At 47.0% G+C, this 16692-nt stretch overlaps 1 protein-coding gene across 1 annotated transcript in view; it reads left to right on the top strand.

Annotated features, from left to right (window-relative positions):
- Positions 1-16692, top strand: part of CSF1R (colony stimulating factor 1 receptor) — a 271842-nt gene that overhangs the window by 102840 nt on the left and 152310 nt on the right. The window lies entirely within an intron of this gene.

Here is a 16692-nt window from a genome sequence, read left to right as displayed (position 1 = left end):
TAGATAGATAGATAGATAGATAGATAGATAGATAGATAGATATGACCATATGGAAATACATATATTTATGAGATATGTATGCATGTATAATACATTCCTTTAGTTTCCACTGAGGTAGGCAGTTGCTTTGATAATATAAATCACTATTTTCTGAATCCATGAAGCGAGAGTAACATCACATTTCTTTGACCCTCGAGTGAAATGTTCTTTGTAACACATTCACAAGGAGCCGTGAGTGCTTCCCTCAGTGAGCTTTAAATTCACTTTATATAGGATTATAATTCAATATTTCTCCAAGTAGTTTTTCGGCAGCTGGCATACTTCAAAGTATTACATGTTTTAGTTGCGTTTTTACGCCGCACCAACTATACCCTTGACCTGTAGCTTCAGGGCGCTTGTTGCGGGGCAGGCGATCTAGTGGTAAAAGCATGAAAGTGCACAGAAGCATGTGTTCTATGAGCTGGGTATGGGGGCACTGGAAGAAGAAGACCCCAGATTTCTGTGTTTTACCGACGGGCGTTTGCTGGGAGTCCGGGTGGGTTATTTGAGGCTGTTCGGCTTTCTTCGAGGGCTGTGAGGCACTACACACCCCGGCGGCCCCCGCAGGAAAGCACGTGCTGCCCACCCTAAGGCAGGGTCACAGGTCACAGTCCGGTGTGCGGACAGAGGGATGCCAGCACGTTTCACCTTTCACAGTGTCTCTGCTGCTCGCGTTGTTCTGAGGAACAATGTATTTTCTGTGTGCCGGTTTTTACCCCAAGGAGGGCAAATGTGAGCCCATTGGCAGTGAGATGTTAACCCTTGCATTTGGAAGTCCCTCTGCTCTCACCCACTGGGCTGTTTAACCCACAATAGTAAAATCAGAAAGTCAGGATCGAAATGTAATTTTGCATTTCACTAGTCTGTGAAGTGCACTTTGACCAGGACCAGTGTTAATTAAATTATGCAGGGAAAAAGAAAACTATGCCGCCTAATGAGGCAAATTTTGAAACGACATTACTTCACCTTTTTAACTTTAACACATGTTAAGAATGTATGGGCAACATGTTTACCTCATTACTATCGGTTTATTGCTTGGAAGGCGGCCTCTCCGCATCTAGAATGTGATGGGTTTGAGGGTTCTTCTTAAAGCTGACGAAGAACGGGGAGGGGGTACTGAGAGCAGAGAGAGAGGGGGGTGGAGAAGTATGGCCTAATGAGCCATTATAAAAGCCAGATGGCTTCTGTGCACGTTCGCGCTGCGCGTGACCGCACTCTGGTAGCCGGCAAAAGGCTTTGGTAGCACTTTTAAAAGCCAGTTTTTAAATGTCTCTCAGACAAGCGCATGCGCGCTGGCTCTAGCAAGACCTAAAAAGTGCAGCAGTGGCAGCTGAAGAATATGGAATAGAGGTTCCACTACACATCAGACTGGGCTAACTTCTTTGGATCTAATCGTTGCACAACTGTATAAAACTATGTAATGACAAAAAAGCAGCATGCTGAGCTTTCCAAAACTTACAGAAATAAGATTTTTACAATTGATACTAATACGGTCACTTCCCTCTTGTGAAGGATTCCCAAATTTTCATAGAGATCCAAGAATAGATTTTGAGTTTGAATTCTATTTGCTGCTTGTTTTTCTCAATACCCATTTAAACATTATTGGTTATTCCCAATCTCACATTAGGGTATTGGTCAAACTGTACATCAGCATTTCTCGTTCATTTCATTATAACCCTCTGGGGTCATACCTACCAACTGTGACCACATTTCTTGAGGTATGCATTCCATTTGAAGTTATCACATCATACCAAACGATGGCTGTCACTAGAGAAGAAAGGTGACAACCACTGATACATGTGTTCCTGCTATACGAGGACGTCTATGTTGACCTAATGATAAAAGAACTGTAGAGCTAGTCAAGCACTTCAAGTAAATACACCCCAATCACACAGTCAGTTGTACCCTAAATAAAAGTGTTCCTGCCCTAGTTCATCTGTAGCGTTCTCCATATGTAGACATGTCTAAGTGACAAACTCCTACGGATCCAACCAGTGGCACATTAAATTGAACATTTTGGAGTTAATTTTTTTTATATATATTGTTTCCCTGCTTACAGTGCTGTTAAAACTGTATGTTGATTTTTCCTAAATGTGTTCTTAAATATATGATGCTGAATGCACATTTCAAAAAATCAGCCTAGAGTCTCCCAGTTTTTCCTTTCTTGTAAAGTATTGTACTTGCATGTCTAACCGTCCTCCCTAACTATACCAGTTGAGATACTGTTGTTTGTTTAACGTACCCACCCAAATCTCAACATGGTTTATGGGTTACACTCCTGTTGTTAAAGACATGACCCATCTACGGCATGACACCTCAGCTACACACTAGACAAATGTTGGGGGATGAGGCAACCAGGCATATGTGAAGGATGCAGTAGATCAATGATTAGATAAGTACACAATGCCAAGAGTGGCGGCAAAGTGCTGAACAAACCGCAGTATGCAGAGCACACCCATATCCACTGCGACATACATCTCTGGTGAATGGAGTGTAGTGGACAGTGGACGCAACCAGCCAGTGGGGGTCCTTGCGGAAATGTTGCCTGTGCTACGCCCCACCCGTAAGCGTGAGCAGAGTAGGATGGGCCAGCGTACGCCAGGCCAGCGTGGGGGTGTGAATAAAAAGGAGCTAGCCCTGGGCGTTGTCCTCTTCTTGAAAGCCCAACGTCTCTGCCAGGACGGCGCCTCCCACCGCACAATGAGGCTGACGCCGTCCACGTCAGTCGAGTTGCCTGAAAACCTGTGCACCTGCCATACCCCTGACCGCTGGACCACAAACCTGTCAGCACCGACCCTACGCAGCCAGGCCACACTATTCTGCATTTGACACTGGCGTGTGTCATGGAGGGCCCACTACGTGCCAGTGTAAGCTCCAAGCCCGAGGCCCGCGACCCGGCCAGCCTTTCAGACCACCACTGTCCCTCGACTCTGGCCAACATTACTCCTTTCTCATTCACATATTCTACCAGCGACCTCTGCGGCCCAGTGGGTCCCATATGTGAGACTGTGTCCCGGCTCCTGAATGGCAGTGACTCCAAATCTGGGACAGCGGCCACAGCACCAGACTCCCTTAGATCAGTGAGGCATAGTACCATATGCGCATCTTGCGACTCATCCTGCCACAAACCCTGCCCAACGCCATCCGGCGAGCCGTGCTGCCACAAACCCTGTCCAATGCCATGCAGCGAGCCATGCTGCCACAAACCCTGTCCAACGCCATCCGGCGAACCGTGCTGCCACAAACCCTGTCCAACGCCATCCGGCGAACCGTGCTGCCACAAACCCTGTCCAACGCCATCCGACGAGCTGTGGATGAGGGACCAGGACAACCCTGCGGACGAGTAGGTCTCACATCCACCACCTGGTTGCGAATCACAAATGGCTGAGTCCACACCAGAGGACGCACAGAGATGAGTAAGAGGAAGATGTGGCTCAGTCTGGACGAAAGCCAGGTCACAGTCACAGAGGTGACCGAACACGTGGTGCCACTGAACCTGAACTACGCAGGCCGGTGGGGCCACCAACCTATGCCGGCGACACTTGGTGAATGGCCCGTGCTGACCTCTGCCTCCGGCCTACTGCTCTCTGCTTCGGCTGTGCTCGAGTAGGACACAGATATGTAACTGAACATTGAGTATGCAATGGCAGATTACACATCATTGCACGCAAGGAGAGGCCTAAGGGAATAACGCCTTGCATCTTGGCGGAGAGCAAAGGATCATCGTTACGGAAGTGTTCGCACACTACCGACAAGTGCCGTGGGGTCACTAGCGCTGTGCATCACGAGCCAAAGACACGTAGCTGTGTGCCACTGCTGACCGCTGCCTACGGCCTACACTGCGGTCCAGTAGGTCACAGAGTCATGATTCAGCAATGGCGGAGTCCATATCAGTGTACCGGCATCATCGCAGTCTGCATCCCCACTCAGCCCCGGTGCCACTAAGTCAGTTCCCCAACATTCATGGACACTATGTGGTCGAACCGTGGTGGCGTCTGAGCTTATGGACTAGGGGGCAGTTTTCACCCCCATGTAGCTGAAACGGAATTGGTGGTGGCAACGGGTTGCCGCATTCCATTCCTCCATTTGCTGCTTGCTGTTAAAATCAAACCTTTCGGCGTCTTGCCCTTGAGGACGCATTCCACTGTCCCCCGATACACTCCGACACATACACCTCGGAAAATGATGGTTACCCGCTCAGGTCGCATGGCCCATCTGACTGCACCGCAAGTCACCGTCCCGTGGCTGGGTGCCTGTGCCAGCCGCAGTACATCTGGAGTCACTAACTCTGTGCTGGTCAAGTCTGGGACCCCTTCTCCGGAGGCATGGGCTGGCTCCTGAGGGGTGGGTCTTGGGCTCATCAACACCATGACTCTGTGGTCTTGCGCTGTATGCAGCCTCCGGGACCAAATGTGTCCCACCAGGGCTCACACACCAAAGCAAGTCCAGACCAGCCCTGACGACTCATCACCACAGGAGGCACACACCACCACTGCAAGCACTACCTCCAAACACCATCTGCCAGAGTTGAAGCGGTGATCCTGACAGACTTTGTGGTTGCTCAGACCTGTCGTGTTTGCCATCATCCGCCTGATTCCCTGCTCATCACTCCAGGTGCCAGTGACTCAGTGCACTGCAGGCCATTGTCCGCAGCTGATTGTGTTTTGTGCTGTGGAGCGGTTGCGCAGGTATGTCACCTGAAACAGTGTGGGTGCTAGGAGACGTTGATGGTGAAGATGATGCAGGTCTGACAAACCCCACTGCATCTGCATCAGGAATAGACTTTTTCTGCACATGAGCATGCTCATCTCTAGTGTCCCCAGTGCACTGCGACTCACGGACACTTCTATTTGCATGTTGGCTGTCCTCTGGACTTTATCCGGCTCACCCCATGTTGCTCAGCAGTTGACTCTGTATTGCATGTGTTTTCTATTTGAGTTGCACTGGTGTCCAATGTTCAAGTGGTTACCAACACCAGACATTCCGTGCAGGTTGGCTTACACTCACCCCACACACATCCAGCACAGGCGTCACTATACATGTGGCCCTGCCAATAAAGGGGCCGGGTGCATGTGCCCGTAGCCAGTTCAACATGATCTCTGTGTGTGTCCCTGTGGTCTTGTAGTATGCATGTGGGCCTTCGGCCCTATGAATTTACATTGATTGGTGTACATCGGATGCAGACATGTCACCGGAGGCTGCGGGTTGAGGCTTGGACATGTATCTTTGTCGTCACCCACTCCATTCGTGAGGGAAGTGGCCAGGGTCATCGTAGTCATAGCCAACATGGGTGTGTGACTGCTAATTGCGCACCCCAGGGCATGGTTCTGTGCTGTGCATTTGCATCTGCATGTGTCTCTATGGCAGCGTGGGTCTCCTTAGTGGGGTGTGGGTGGGCCCTGTGGGGTATGTGTCCTGGTGCGCCTTCCATGGGATCGGCCCCCACCCACACCTGTGGTCTGCTAGTGGGTCAGTTGCTGGTAGTGTTCTGTCATCTCCGTGATGCTGGTCTTGTTTTCCTACGGTCTGCACCTCTCCCTCTTCTCCTTGGCCTTTCTCAATCCTGTTGTTCCTTGCTGGTAGTCTGTGAGGGTTGTGGGGTTCTAGTTGGCCTCTGTGCTGGGTCAGGGTGCATCCATGACGCTACATGCTTTGGCTTGTTTCTGGTGTGTTTTTTCAGTGGTTTTTATGGGGCATTGTCCCACCAGACGCATGGGATTCGCAGGTCTGTGGCTGGTTTTTCCTACTTTTTGTCCCGTGGTTGGCCTCATCGCATCTTTTTTGTCGTTAGCGTATCACATTTTTGCGGCGTGGCGTTTATTTTCACGCGGAAATTTTTGCTGCGTTATCTGGTGTCTATAGCATGCTACTACCTTGTTGTGAATTCCACGTTGACACAGTTATTTTCCCGCAATGGGCTGCGATGTGGAAAGTTGCGTTACGCTACTCTTGCGGTAGTTATCACACCTTCTTGTGAATATAGCCCATACAGTAGAAAAATTAAAGAAACAATTTGAATTTTAGGATAACTCCCATTGTTTTCTAAACCTTAAACCTTCTATATAATAATATTGAGCAAGAACACTATTTGGTTATACCAATCTTCTTAGCACATGATTTCTATTTTCAAGCAGATTCTGTATGTTCTGAGTGTATGCAGCTGGAGGGAATGAGTGCTGAATCTCTTTCACTCTTTCGTCAGGAGAGGCCAGCTTCTCATCCACCCAAGCTCATATTTCTAGTACATTATTAGCCAGAATAAGAAGGGCCAATTTTAGAAAATCAGTTCTCTCTTATTCTTTTTAAGTACTAAGAAACCAGCCAACATTTTATTTAAATTAAACATATCCTAGAAAATCTTTACAAATCCAAGTTAATGTTACAAACTCATAGTTTATCCCGTCAAATATCGATTTAATATTGTTGCTGTGTCTATATGTGAACAAATGCCCACTTATGGAAATTATTTTATGCTGTGTTTATTTGATATTGCTATTCATCTGCATAACTGGACTGCTTCATGCTAGATTTTATGACATTGTTTAGGTAACAGAAATGAGACCAATGTATGATTGTTTGTTGTAATAATGTAGGGATGGATATCTCGAGCAACAGAACCTCATTTCTATAAACAAATACTTGGCAATCACTAATCAGTGTACATATAACAGCTACAGACTCTTTCTAAAGGTAGTTACCAGAATGGACCCTAGACATGCCAAACGTTCTTCAAAAAGAAAGAATTGGCCCTCATTCATGAAGTGTAAATACATGAGAAAAACATGATTCAAAATAGCAAGCGTATGCCAGAACTGAATGTTTATAAAACCATCGTGTCAAGGGTGTCCTAAGTGGGTTGGGAAGGCCCAAAACCATGTCAGAGTGTCAGAATATTCCCAACAGATAAATGGGCATATCATTATTCTAAATAGAAATTATGTAAGCAACCAATGAACATTGGGCAATTTTCTGGCTCCTGGTGGCGTATGTTGCATTCCTGCTTTAAATGATAGGGGCACTTCTCAAAGTAGAACATTTTCTCAACATTCACGTAGAAAGTAGGCATGGGCTAGGTGGTAGTGTATTAATAATAATTCTTTATTGCATGATTAATAAAATCTTTTGCAATTTGACATATATATATATATATATATATATATATATATATATATATATATATATCGTATCACAGCGCTTCCCCACTTTGGAAGAATTATCACGGACACCTCGCATGGATTTGCAGGTAATTTATTCAAGTATCAGACTGCACCTCACTTGAATAAATTACCTGCAAATCCATGCGAGGTGTCCGTGATAATTCTTCCAAAGTGGGGAATCACGGACCGCCCTGCGAGACGGCTTCTTTCATATATTCTTTCATATATATATATATATATATATATATATATATATATATATATATATATATATATATGAACAACACAGGCTCCGGTCATGAAAGAAGCCGTCTATATATATATATATATATATATATATATATATATATATATATATATCATACCGCGCTCACGTCAGCAATGAACGATTCCCGCCTTACAGTGACAGAATCATCGGACACGGACCTTCAGATAAGTGCCAAATGTATTTTGTTCCTTGCAGATTTGTTTTCGGCTCCGTGGAGCCTTGATCACATGACAACGTATAGAATCACAGTGCTCATCTTTAAAGTGACAGTGTTTGATTGGTTAAAACCCCGTGACTTACTACATCATAGACATGGAAGAAAGATATATACGATTGCTTGCCCGATTTGTCTGTTCCTTTCGGCATTTTTGGGTACATACTTAGTTAATATACGCATAATGTAAACATTGCAGGTAAATCAATACTTATGTTGGTAATGTACACATGTTATGAATGAGCTGTGCCAACCTAGTATAATCGTGCTGAAATAACACATTGTACTAGTCATCCACCACTGAGCATGTCAAAACGCAGCCACTTAAATAATAAGAAGTTGCAAGCAATAGCTCGGGTATTTCATTGTCTGGAGTTTACTATCAACATACTTTATTTATGTCTCCATATCTGTAAATTACTGATTATTAATTTTAATATATATTAAAAGGATAAAATAAAAGCCATCAACGGGCACAAATACATATCACAAAGTCACTGTGCTATTGTGCTGTATTTACTTTAACAGAAACTGTAATACTAAATACTGGTAAATACATATAACATTAGCAATTCATTTTTTGAAAACGTCTGCGCTACATCTTCGCTATTATGTGACTTTTGTCAAAATAGTGAATATTGAGAGAAATTTGACAAGCCTTATGTTATATATGTGTGTGTGTGTGTTGTCAAGTCATATATATGTGAAGTTAGGTTTAGAAAACCTATACTTACCTTTTTGATTCAATATTTCATCCTTAATGTTTGAATATATCAATATTCTAGCTTTGATATTCAAGGGGCATTCCTCCTCAAGCTTGCAAATGCTGGCCCAAAACATGTCACTGGCAGGGGGCATTTGGGTGAGAGTCTGGGAAAAATGAATAAGCCTGAATTCTCACTATAGTGGTTAATTAATTATTGCAATGTGGTGGTCAATCCCACCATCTTTTTGCCACCAATTGTTAAACCAGATATTAAACACAGAAACTTAGAAACACTCCACAGGGTACTACGAAGGTTATGTTATGTTATGTTAATTTCGATTTATGTAGCGCCAAATCACCGACAGGTCTCTTAGCGCTTGCTTTGGGAACCCGTCCTGGCTTTCCCTGCGAGATTACCCCTACTGGGCATCCCCAAGGTGAAGACCAGGCATCCCGCCGCGGGGGGGCCGTAGTGGAGATTAAGCAAGCTATTGCCCAGAGCTGCAGAGTGTGAACCCATGATTCAAGTAGGCACCGAGGCGAGAATTATCGAGTCCGTGGACATTTGGGCTCAAGACCCTGCCGCGTCGGGAATTGAACCCTGGTCCCGGGTCTGACCTCTGCATCAGGGTCTGCCTCCTCTAACCAGTGAGCCACACTTCTCCACGGAAGGTCATATTCTAAGCTGATTTTGTACTTTTATATACCATGTCACGTTAGTTAAAATATGTTAGCTGGCTATCAGGTAATCATGACAGCTATTAAAATGCTCCTTTGTTTTTTTAATTTTATTGTGGATTTCATCTATTTTGCCTATTGGCTTTATTGAATTTTCGACATCACTATCTATTATAATATCGGCGAATCTCATAGGAGGCACTCAGGTAAGAATACTATTTTTATCCTTCAATCAAGCAGTGAATTGTGAAGCGCGCAACTCACCCGTAGGGGTCTCAAGGCGCTGGGGGTTGGGGGGAAGCAGCTCCGGTCAGTCCAAGAGTCAGGTCTTGAGGGTCTTCCTGAAAATGTGCAGAGTTGGGGGGGGCATCTGATGTTGATCGGGAGCTCGCTCCATATCTTTGCCATGATGTAGGAGAAGGCTTTTCCACCTGTTCTGGCTCTGCAAATGCTCAAGGTTTCGGCGAGGGTGAGGTCGGTGGATCGGAGGTTTTCTATTGGGTATGTGGAAGGCAATTCTTTCATTGAGATATTGGAGTCAGGTGTTGTGGAGGCATTTGTATGCATGAGTGAGTATCTTGAAGGTTACTCTCTTCTCGAGGGGGAGCTAGTGGAGGTCTCGCAGGTGTTGGGTGATGTGTTTGTGTCGAGGGATGCTGAGGACGAGTCTGGCTGCGGTATTCTGTATGGTCTGGAGCTTGCAGAGAAGAGATTTGTTGATCCTGGCATAGAGGGTGTTTCCTTAGTCCAATCTGCTGGGTATGAGTGCGTGGGTGATGGTCTTTCTTGATTCAGGGGGTATCCATTTGAAGGTCTTACGAAGGATGCGGAGGGTGTTGAAGCAGGTTGAGGCAATGGCGTTGATCTGTCGGGCCATGGAGAGGGAGGAGTCAAGCATTGACTTACGTTGGCGTAGGATACTATGCTGAGCCCATGCTGTCTGACGATGGCGGCGAGGGGGGCCATGTAGATGTTGAAGAGCGTGGGGCTGAGCGATGATCCTTTGGGTACTACGCAGCTGATCTCTGTGGGTTCGGCGAGAAAGGGAGGAAGTCTGATTTTTTGGGTTCTGCCGGTGAGGAAGGAGCATAGCCAGTCAAGGGCAGTTCCCTGTATGCTGGCGTCGTGGAGTCTGGTAGTGAGAGTGCGGCGGGAGACTGTGTTGAAGGCTGCAGAGAGGTCGAGCAGGATCAGGGCAGCGGTGTAGCCTTGGTCGAGGAGAGTGCGGATATTGTCTGTATTGGCAAGTGGGGCGGTTTGGTGCTGTGGAATCTGGATTGGGAGGGGTCGAGGATGGAGTTCTCTTTGATGAATTTCGTTAGTTGGACGTTGACGATCTTTTTGGTGACTTTGGCTGCAAAAGGGAGGAGAGAGATGGGCTGGTAGTTCTGGAGGTCCACCATATCTGCTGAGTGCTTCTAGAGGAGGGGCTTGACTTCTGCATGTTTCCAGTCGTCGGACTATGCCAGCTTCAAAGGAGGCGTTACTGGTGCATCATAGCTCAGGTGCAATGGTGGCAGCAGCTCTGTGGAAGATGTGCGGATGCCAGGGGTCCTTGGGGCTACTGCGTGAATGCTTTCCATGGTTGATGCGGTATCTTCAGTGGTGGCTGGGGTCCATGAGGAGATTGTAGGCTGACTGTCGTTGCTGGGGGGAGTAGTGGGTTCGGTGTCCGGGGTCTGTATGTTGAAGTTGTCATAAAGGGATCTTATTTTCAGGTGGAAGTTGGAGCCGAGTTTGTAGCAGAGCTCCTGGGAGGGTGGGACTTCTGTGGCTTCACTGGGGTCTTGGTGAATTCCTGAATGATATTGAAGCATTCCTTGGAGTTGCTGGCTTTGTCGTGGATTTATTTTCGGATGAAGATCCTCTTGGTGGATCTGATGAGTTGGTGGTATTCTGTCATGGCGTTCTTGTATGTGGAGCAGTCTTCCTAAGTTTTGCTGTTTTTCCAATTCTTCTTGAGACGTCTGCAGGTGCGTCTAGATTCTTGTAGGTCGGCGGTGAACCAGGTGGCCTTCCTGGGGTGCTGTCTGTCGGGGTTGCGGAGGTGCACAAGCTCATCTGCGCAGTTGGTGATCCATCTGTGAACCTCTTTGGCTGCGGAGTTGGCGTCGGTCGGTTTAGGGTGGAGTTGAGGTGCTCCTCAGTGACCTTGCTCCAGTTCCTTTGCGATGGTGGGTTGCAGGTTTGGGGGTGGTGGGTGTGTCCTGCCTTGTGGGTAGGTGGTGATGAGTTGTTTCAGTCCGAGGTTGGTGAGGTTGTCCAGGAGGGTGACAGAGTTGGGGTTGCTGGGGTTGTCAAGGTGGAATTTGAGGTCTCCGATGAGTATGTAGTGCATGGAGACAATGGCGTGGGTATCAATGAAGTCGGCGATTATTAGTGGTGAACGCAGTTCGTGGTTCAGGAGATCTGTAGGCGAGGGTACCTAGTAATGTCATTCTGGGGTTGGTCTGGATCTGGAAATGGAGGTGTTTGGTGGTGAACGGGGAGTCGTTCGTGCTGGAGGTGGTGAGTCAGAGGGAGCTCTTGTGTGCAATGGCGAGTCCTTCTTCTGAAGTTGGGGCGTTCCTTCCCCTGGATTTTGTATCCGTCGGGGATCGCGGTGGCGATGTCAGGGCGGAGGTGGGGTTGTTCCATGTTTCCGTGAAGAAGGCGACGTCTAGCGAGAGGGTGTCGAGGAGGTCAAAGATCTCTACTGCGTGCCTGTGCAGGGAGCGCACATTAAGGAGGATGCTCCTCAGGGCTTCGGGGTACTGGTGTCCGGTGTGGGGGCGATGGCCGTCGGGGTGCGAAGGGTTGTGACGGTTTGTCAGCGGTATCGGCAGGAGAACTAGCTGTGGGTGGTGTTCGGTGTAGACAGCTGCCAGTTGTTCCTTCCGGGTTTGAGTGTGAGAAGGACAGCAGAGTCGTAGCGGTGGGTGGTTGGAGTACCGGGGTCCATGGTGCTGGTCGCGGCCGGGTCACGGCCAGGCACGGACGGACTTGCCTTTGGCCCGCCAGCGGTGCGGCTGCTCATTGGCCGCCATTAAGTAGGGGTCGTCAGGGGCGGGTCAGCTGGGAGGTAGGAGCAAGTAAGGAAAAAGGAAAGAACAGGAACTCAGTAAAATAGAGAGGAGTAAATGAGCAGTGAAGGAAAAGATGGAGAAGATGAGAAGAGTAAGAGACCAAGAATGTAGAGAAGGCAGCAGAAAGCCGAAGAGGAGCAGGCCATACGCGTGGTAGGGCGAGGCGCGATCTCGAACCGGGGTCAGTGGAGGGAGCAGGAGGGAGGGCACTTACTGGTGGAACTGCGTGCCAGAGAGCAGTATCCTGGCCAAAGGGTCATTGGTCTTGCTCCTTCTAATTGCACTTTCCTTGGTCACTCTCTTTACTTTTTTGGCCTGCTTATCTATTCATTGTGGTGGGTGTAAGGAACGACATCTTAATTTTCTGCTCTCCACTGTGATCATGCTTGTTACTTTTGACAAATCCACACCTGTGAGACATTTTGGGAGTCTTGGCAGGCAGCATTTTAGATGTTGCTTAACTAGGATGTGCCACCCCATCAAATAGTATTAAGGGAGACCGTCTGCTGATACAGCTTTTATTGTGTATTTTGTACTGGATTTGGCTCAACAAATATGATGGAGACAAACCCTGAATGCCATCTGTACAGTAGCGGCTTCTACCGAATAGGGGTGGTGAGGCAAAGGTGGTGGGGAGTGGAGGAGGGGGGAATAAACAAATAAAATAAAAGCACTTACCCTAATACCGCATGCTGCCACCTCTCCTCCGTCATCTCCTTCACTGCAAAAAGCAAATATCCTCCAAGAATCTGCCAGCCAATGATGACGCTTCTTTACAGCAGCATCGAGATTGGCCTAAGCACCATGGTTTGGCGCTCAGAGAGGGGCTGGGAGGCTGTGCATGTTCTCCACCAAGGCTGTACAATACAGCCTGTGGAGAACATGCAAAGTGCACATGTCGGATTGTCCGGCTTGAGACGGCCGGCCAAACCGTCATGCGCACCTAAGGTGCAGCCACCACTGCTCCTCCCTTGACATCACGGGAGCCCAGCCCAGCCCCGCCCTAACCTAACCTGATTTCAACTGCAAGCTCAATCATTTCTATTGAGCTTGTAGTTGAAGTGCCTTAGCAGAGGAGCCACTATTGCATCCTTGAATGTGCAGTGTGAAAATGCACACAAATCCCTACATTTTATAATTTTCTTTTATTTGTAACCAACAAAGCTGGGTATTTTGGAAAAAAATATAATCATATTTTCTTTGGTCAAATGTTGTTGGAAGTGCAACAATATTAACCTGTGACGAGCATTTATGAATCTTTAACAAGATTTCAGGTACCAGGAACGAACTTCCCCTGCACCTGTGTCGCCTCATCGTTCCGGGAATTCAGGAAAGGACTCAAGACCTGGCTGTTTGAATGCATGAGAGCCCCACAAAGCAGCTAGCAATTCCAGCACCTTGAGACCCTCACTGGGGATTTGCCGCGCTTAATAACTCCTTTATTGCTTGATAGTACAAACAAATACATGAGTCTAGAAAATACTACTGGCTGAACCAATTGAATGTGAGTAATTGTACATTATAGGGGCTCAATATTGGAGATTTTTTATTGAAGGTGAAAATGATCAATTCTAACCGAGTCAAGAAGAACTTAAATGTCAAAGCATACATTAGAATACAGAACTATTTCTACATTCCTGTCCGATGGAGGGGTAAAGCAAAAGGTCCTAGAAGAATAGTAACTTTCTACTAGAGGTATGTCTGGTTTGCCCAGATTTAAGCATAAGTAGTTCACAGTAATACATGCTTTACTTTCGTGCAGGCAGACTGCAGTAATGAACTGGTATAAGGTATTTTCCTGCAGATGAACCTATGTCCTTGTGTTGTCTGCATCCGATTGAAACTGAAAATCATGCACTAATATTATGTGAGGGGAATAATCATGTCTGTGATTGTAGCAGATGTTTAACCATTTCACAGGTTTGCACAGCCACATAATCTCTGCCAATTGCGGAGATTTGCAGGTACTTTCCATCAAAAAGTGAGCCCATAAGCCTGGTCTGCAATTTGCTGCATCCTCTTATCACGTATTTTGTTCCATCAAGCTTTGTCTTTCTTTTCGTTTTTGTAATAACGTACTTAGGGTTGCCAAGTGTAAATAGTTTTCCCATCAATTTGTTAGGAAAATGGCACTCTTGATTGATTGTGCTTTTATGATGTCATGACTTTGACTATGTTGTAGTTCATGTGAGGTCAAAAACAGAGCTCGAGATCTCATAGCCTCTATCGATAGCACTGATTGTAATTTCATTTGCTTTGCGTTTCATTCCCCCGATAGGGTGGAGCACCAAAACACATTGGGTTTCTTTGTTCTCCACCGAAAAACTAGTTAAAGGACTTTGACATTTAGATACCATATAGAATAAAAGCAGGGATTGCTGGTATAATTAAAGAAATGTAGGAATAATGATCACCTTCATCATTTTGTGGCAAGGGCAATTTTTTTTTAAATGGATAGAGAGGTGCTTAATTTCCCAAATTACATTTCAGTTTGAGGTTTTAGGTGGGGATTGAGCTCTGTCTTCCAAATAAGAGCTAGTACCCAGATAATTCCTGATGTAGAAGAAATACAATCAATTGTTTAAACTTGTATCAATCTCTCTTCAGAAGATGGTATTGTTGTCGTCAACAAATATTGTAATTCTACATTTTTATCCTGAACTCTAAATGGGCTGTGCAGTAGATTTGTTTATATATCTGTGTAGATGGTTCCATCTGTTGGACAAATAAGGCAGGTCACAGAGGACATATCTCTTGCGGGACCGGGAACCCATTTTACGTTGGAATTGGAATTGGATTTGGAAATGGATTTGTAGAGCGCGTAGCTACCCTAGGGCGTCCCAGCGCTATCAGTCAACCTATGTTTCCAGAGGGGGAAGTACTATGGGAAGAGCCAGGTTTTAAGTTGCCTACGGAAGGCCAGTAGGTTGTGTTCTCTTCGGATGGAGATTGGCAGGGAGTTCCACAGCTTTGGGGCGTTGTACGAGAACAATCTCCCCCCAGAACGGGTCTTATAGATTCTGGGGACACTGGCCAAGGAGAGGGTGTCTGATCTCAGTTGCCTGTTGGACTGATGGGGTTTGACAAGCGAGCTCAGGATCGGTGGACCTCTACCGTGCATTATCTTGTGTGAGATGCAGAGAGTCTTAAAGATGATCCTTTGTTGCACTGGAAGCCAGTGCAGGCTTTTGAGGGCTGGTTTCGCTGAGCATTTTGATTTTGTCCCTGTTAGAATTCTAGCCGCGGCATTTTGGGCGCATTGTAGTCTGTGGATGACAGAGGCGGGGGCCCCCAGGTAAAGGGCGTTTCCGTAGTCCAATCTGGAGTTTACTAGACCCTGCATGAGCAGCTTCCTGGATTGGAAGGGGATTAGATGGAGAACCTTCCTGGCTGTTTGGATAAGGCCAATGCAGGTGCCTGCGTTTTTTCTGGCCTGAGATTTAAAGTTAAGGTCTTGATCTAACCAGATGCCAAGGCTTTTGACTTCTGATTTGGGGGTGGGGGGAGGACCCATAGAGTCCGGCAATGTGAGGGATGAGGGGAGTTTATGAGGGTTGCCCAGGAAGAGGATCTCGGACTTCTCGCCGTTCAGTTTGAGGCGTGATTCGCACATCCACTGGAAGATGTTCTCTAGGCAGACTGCCAGGTTGTCTAGGCTTTTATTAGATTGGTTGATGGACACCACAAGTTGTGTGTCGTCGGCATACATAACTGTTTTTATGCCGAATGGGGTCGTGATGTTTTCTAACGGGGACATGTAGACGTTAAAAAGTGTGGGGCTCAGGGATGAGCCCTGGGGGACCCCACACTGGAGCGGGAATGCTTTGGATTTGACCGTGCCATCAGACACTTGGAAGGTTCTTCCTTCCAAGAAGGATTTGATCCAGGACAGGGCAGTGCCGGAAACTCCTATCATGCTGAGCCGGTGGATGAGGATCGCATGGTCTACCGTGTCGAAGGCGGCACTCAGATCAAGGAGGATCACTGCCACTGATCCTCCTTGGTCTATGATGGTTCTTGCCTCTTCGACCACGGCAAGTAACGCGGTGTCTGTTCCCTGTCCTGGTCTGAACCCTGTCTGGGATTGGCGCAGATGTTTGTTGGATTCTAGGTAGAAAGAAAGTTGGTGATTGACAATACTTTCGGCCACTTTGCTGATGGCCGTGAGGAGAGAGATAGGTCTGAAGTTTGATGGTTCCATAGGGGCGAGGTGTTTTTTTTTTAAGAGTGCCCTGACTGTGGCTTTTTTCCAGTTGTCTGGGACTGTACCCAGTGACAGGGAAGCGTTGATAAGATGAGTAAAGGGGGGGGCGACCGTGGGGGCGACCAGTTTTAGTTTGCTCATAGGAGCTGGATCTGATGGAGCCCCGCTCTTGACTGATTGTAGAGTGGTCAAGAAAAGTTCTGTGGTGATCTGAGCGAAGGTTTGGAGGCAGGGGGCCTCTGAATCGGAGAGGGGAATGATGGGAGGCGGGAGGGTGTTGGGAGGAGGTAGGGATGTGAGGATATTATAAATTTTTGTAGAGAAGAACTCAGCTAGCTGGTTACATCTGGTGCCTGAAGAG

The sequence above is a fragment of the Lissotriton helveticus genome, chromosome 7 (assembly GCF_964261635.1).
Source record: "Lissotriton helveticus chromosome 7, aLisHel1.1, whole genome shotgun sequence".
Taxonomy (NCBI): Eukaryota; Metazoa; Chordata; class Amphibia; order Caudata; family Salamandridae; genus Lissotriton; species Lissotriton helveticus.
This window is presented reverse-complemented; position numbering and strand designations above follow the sequence as displayed.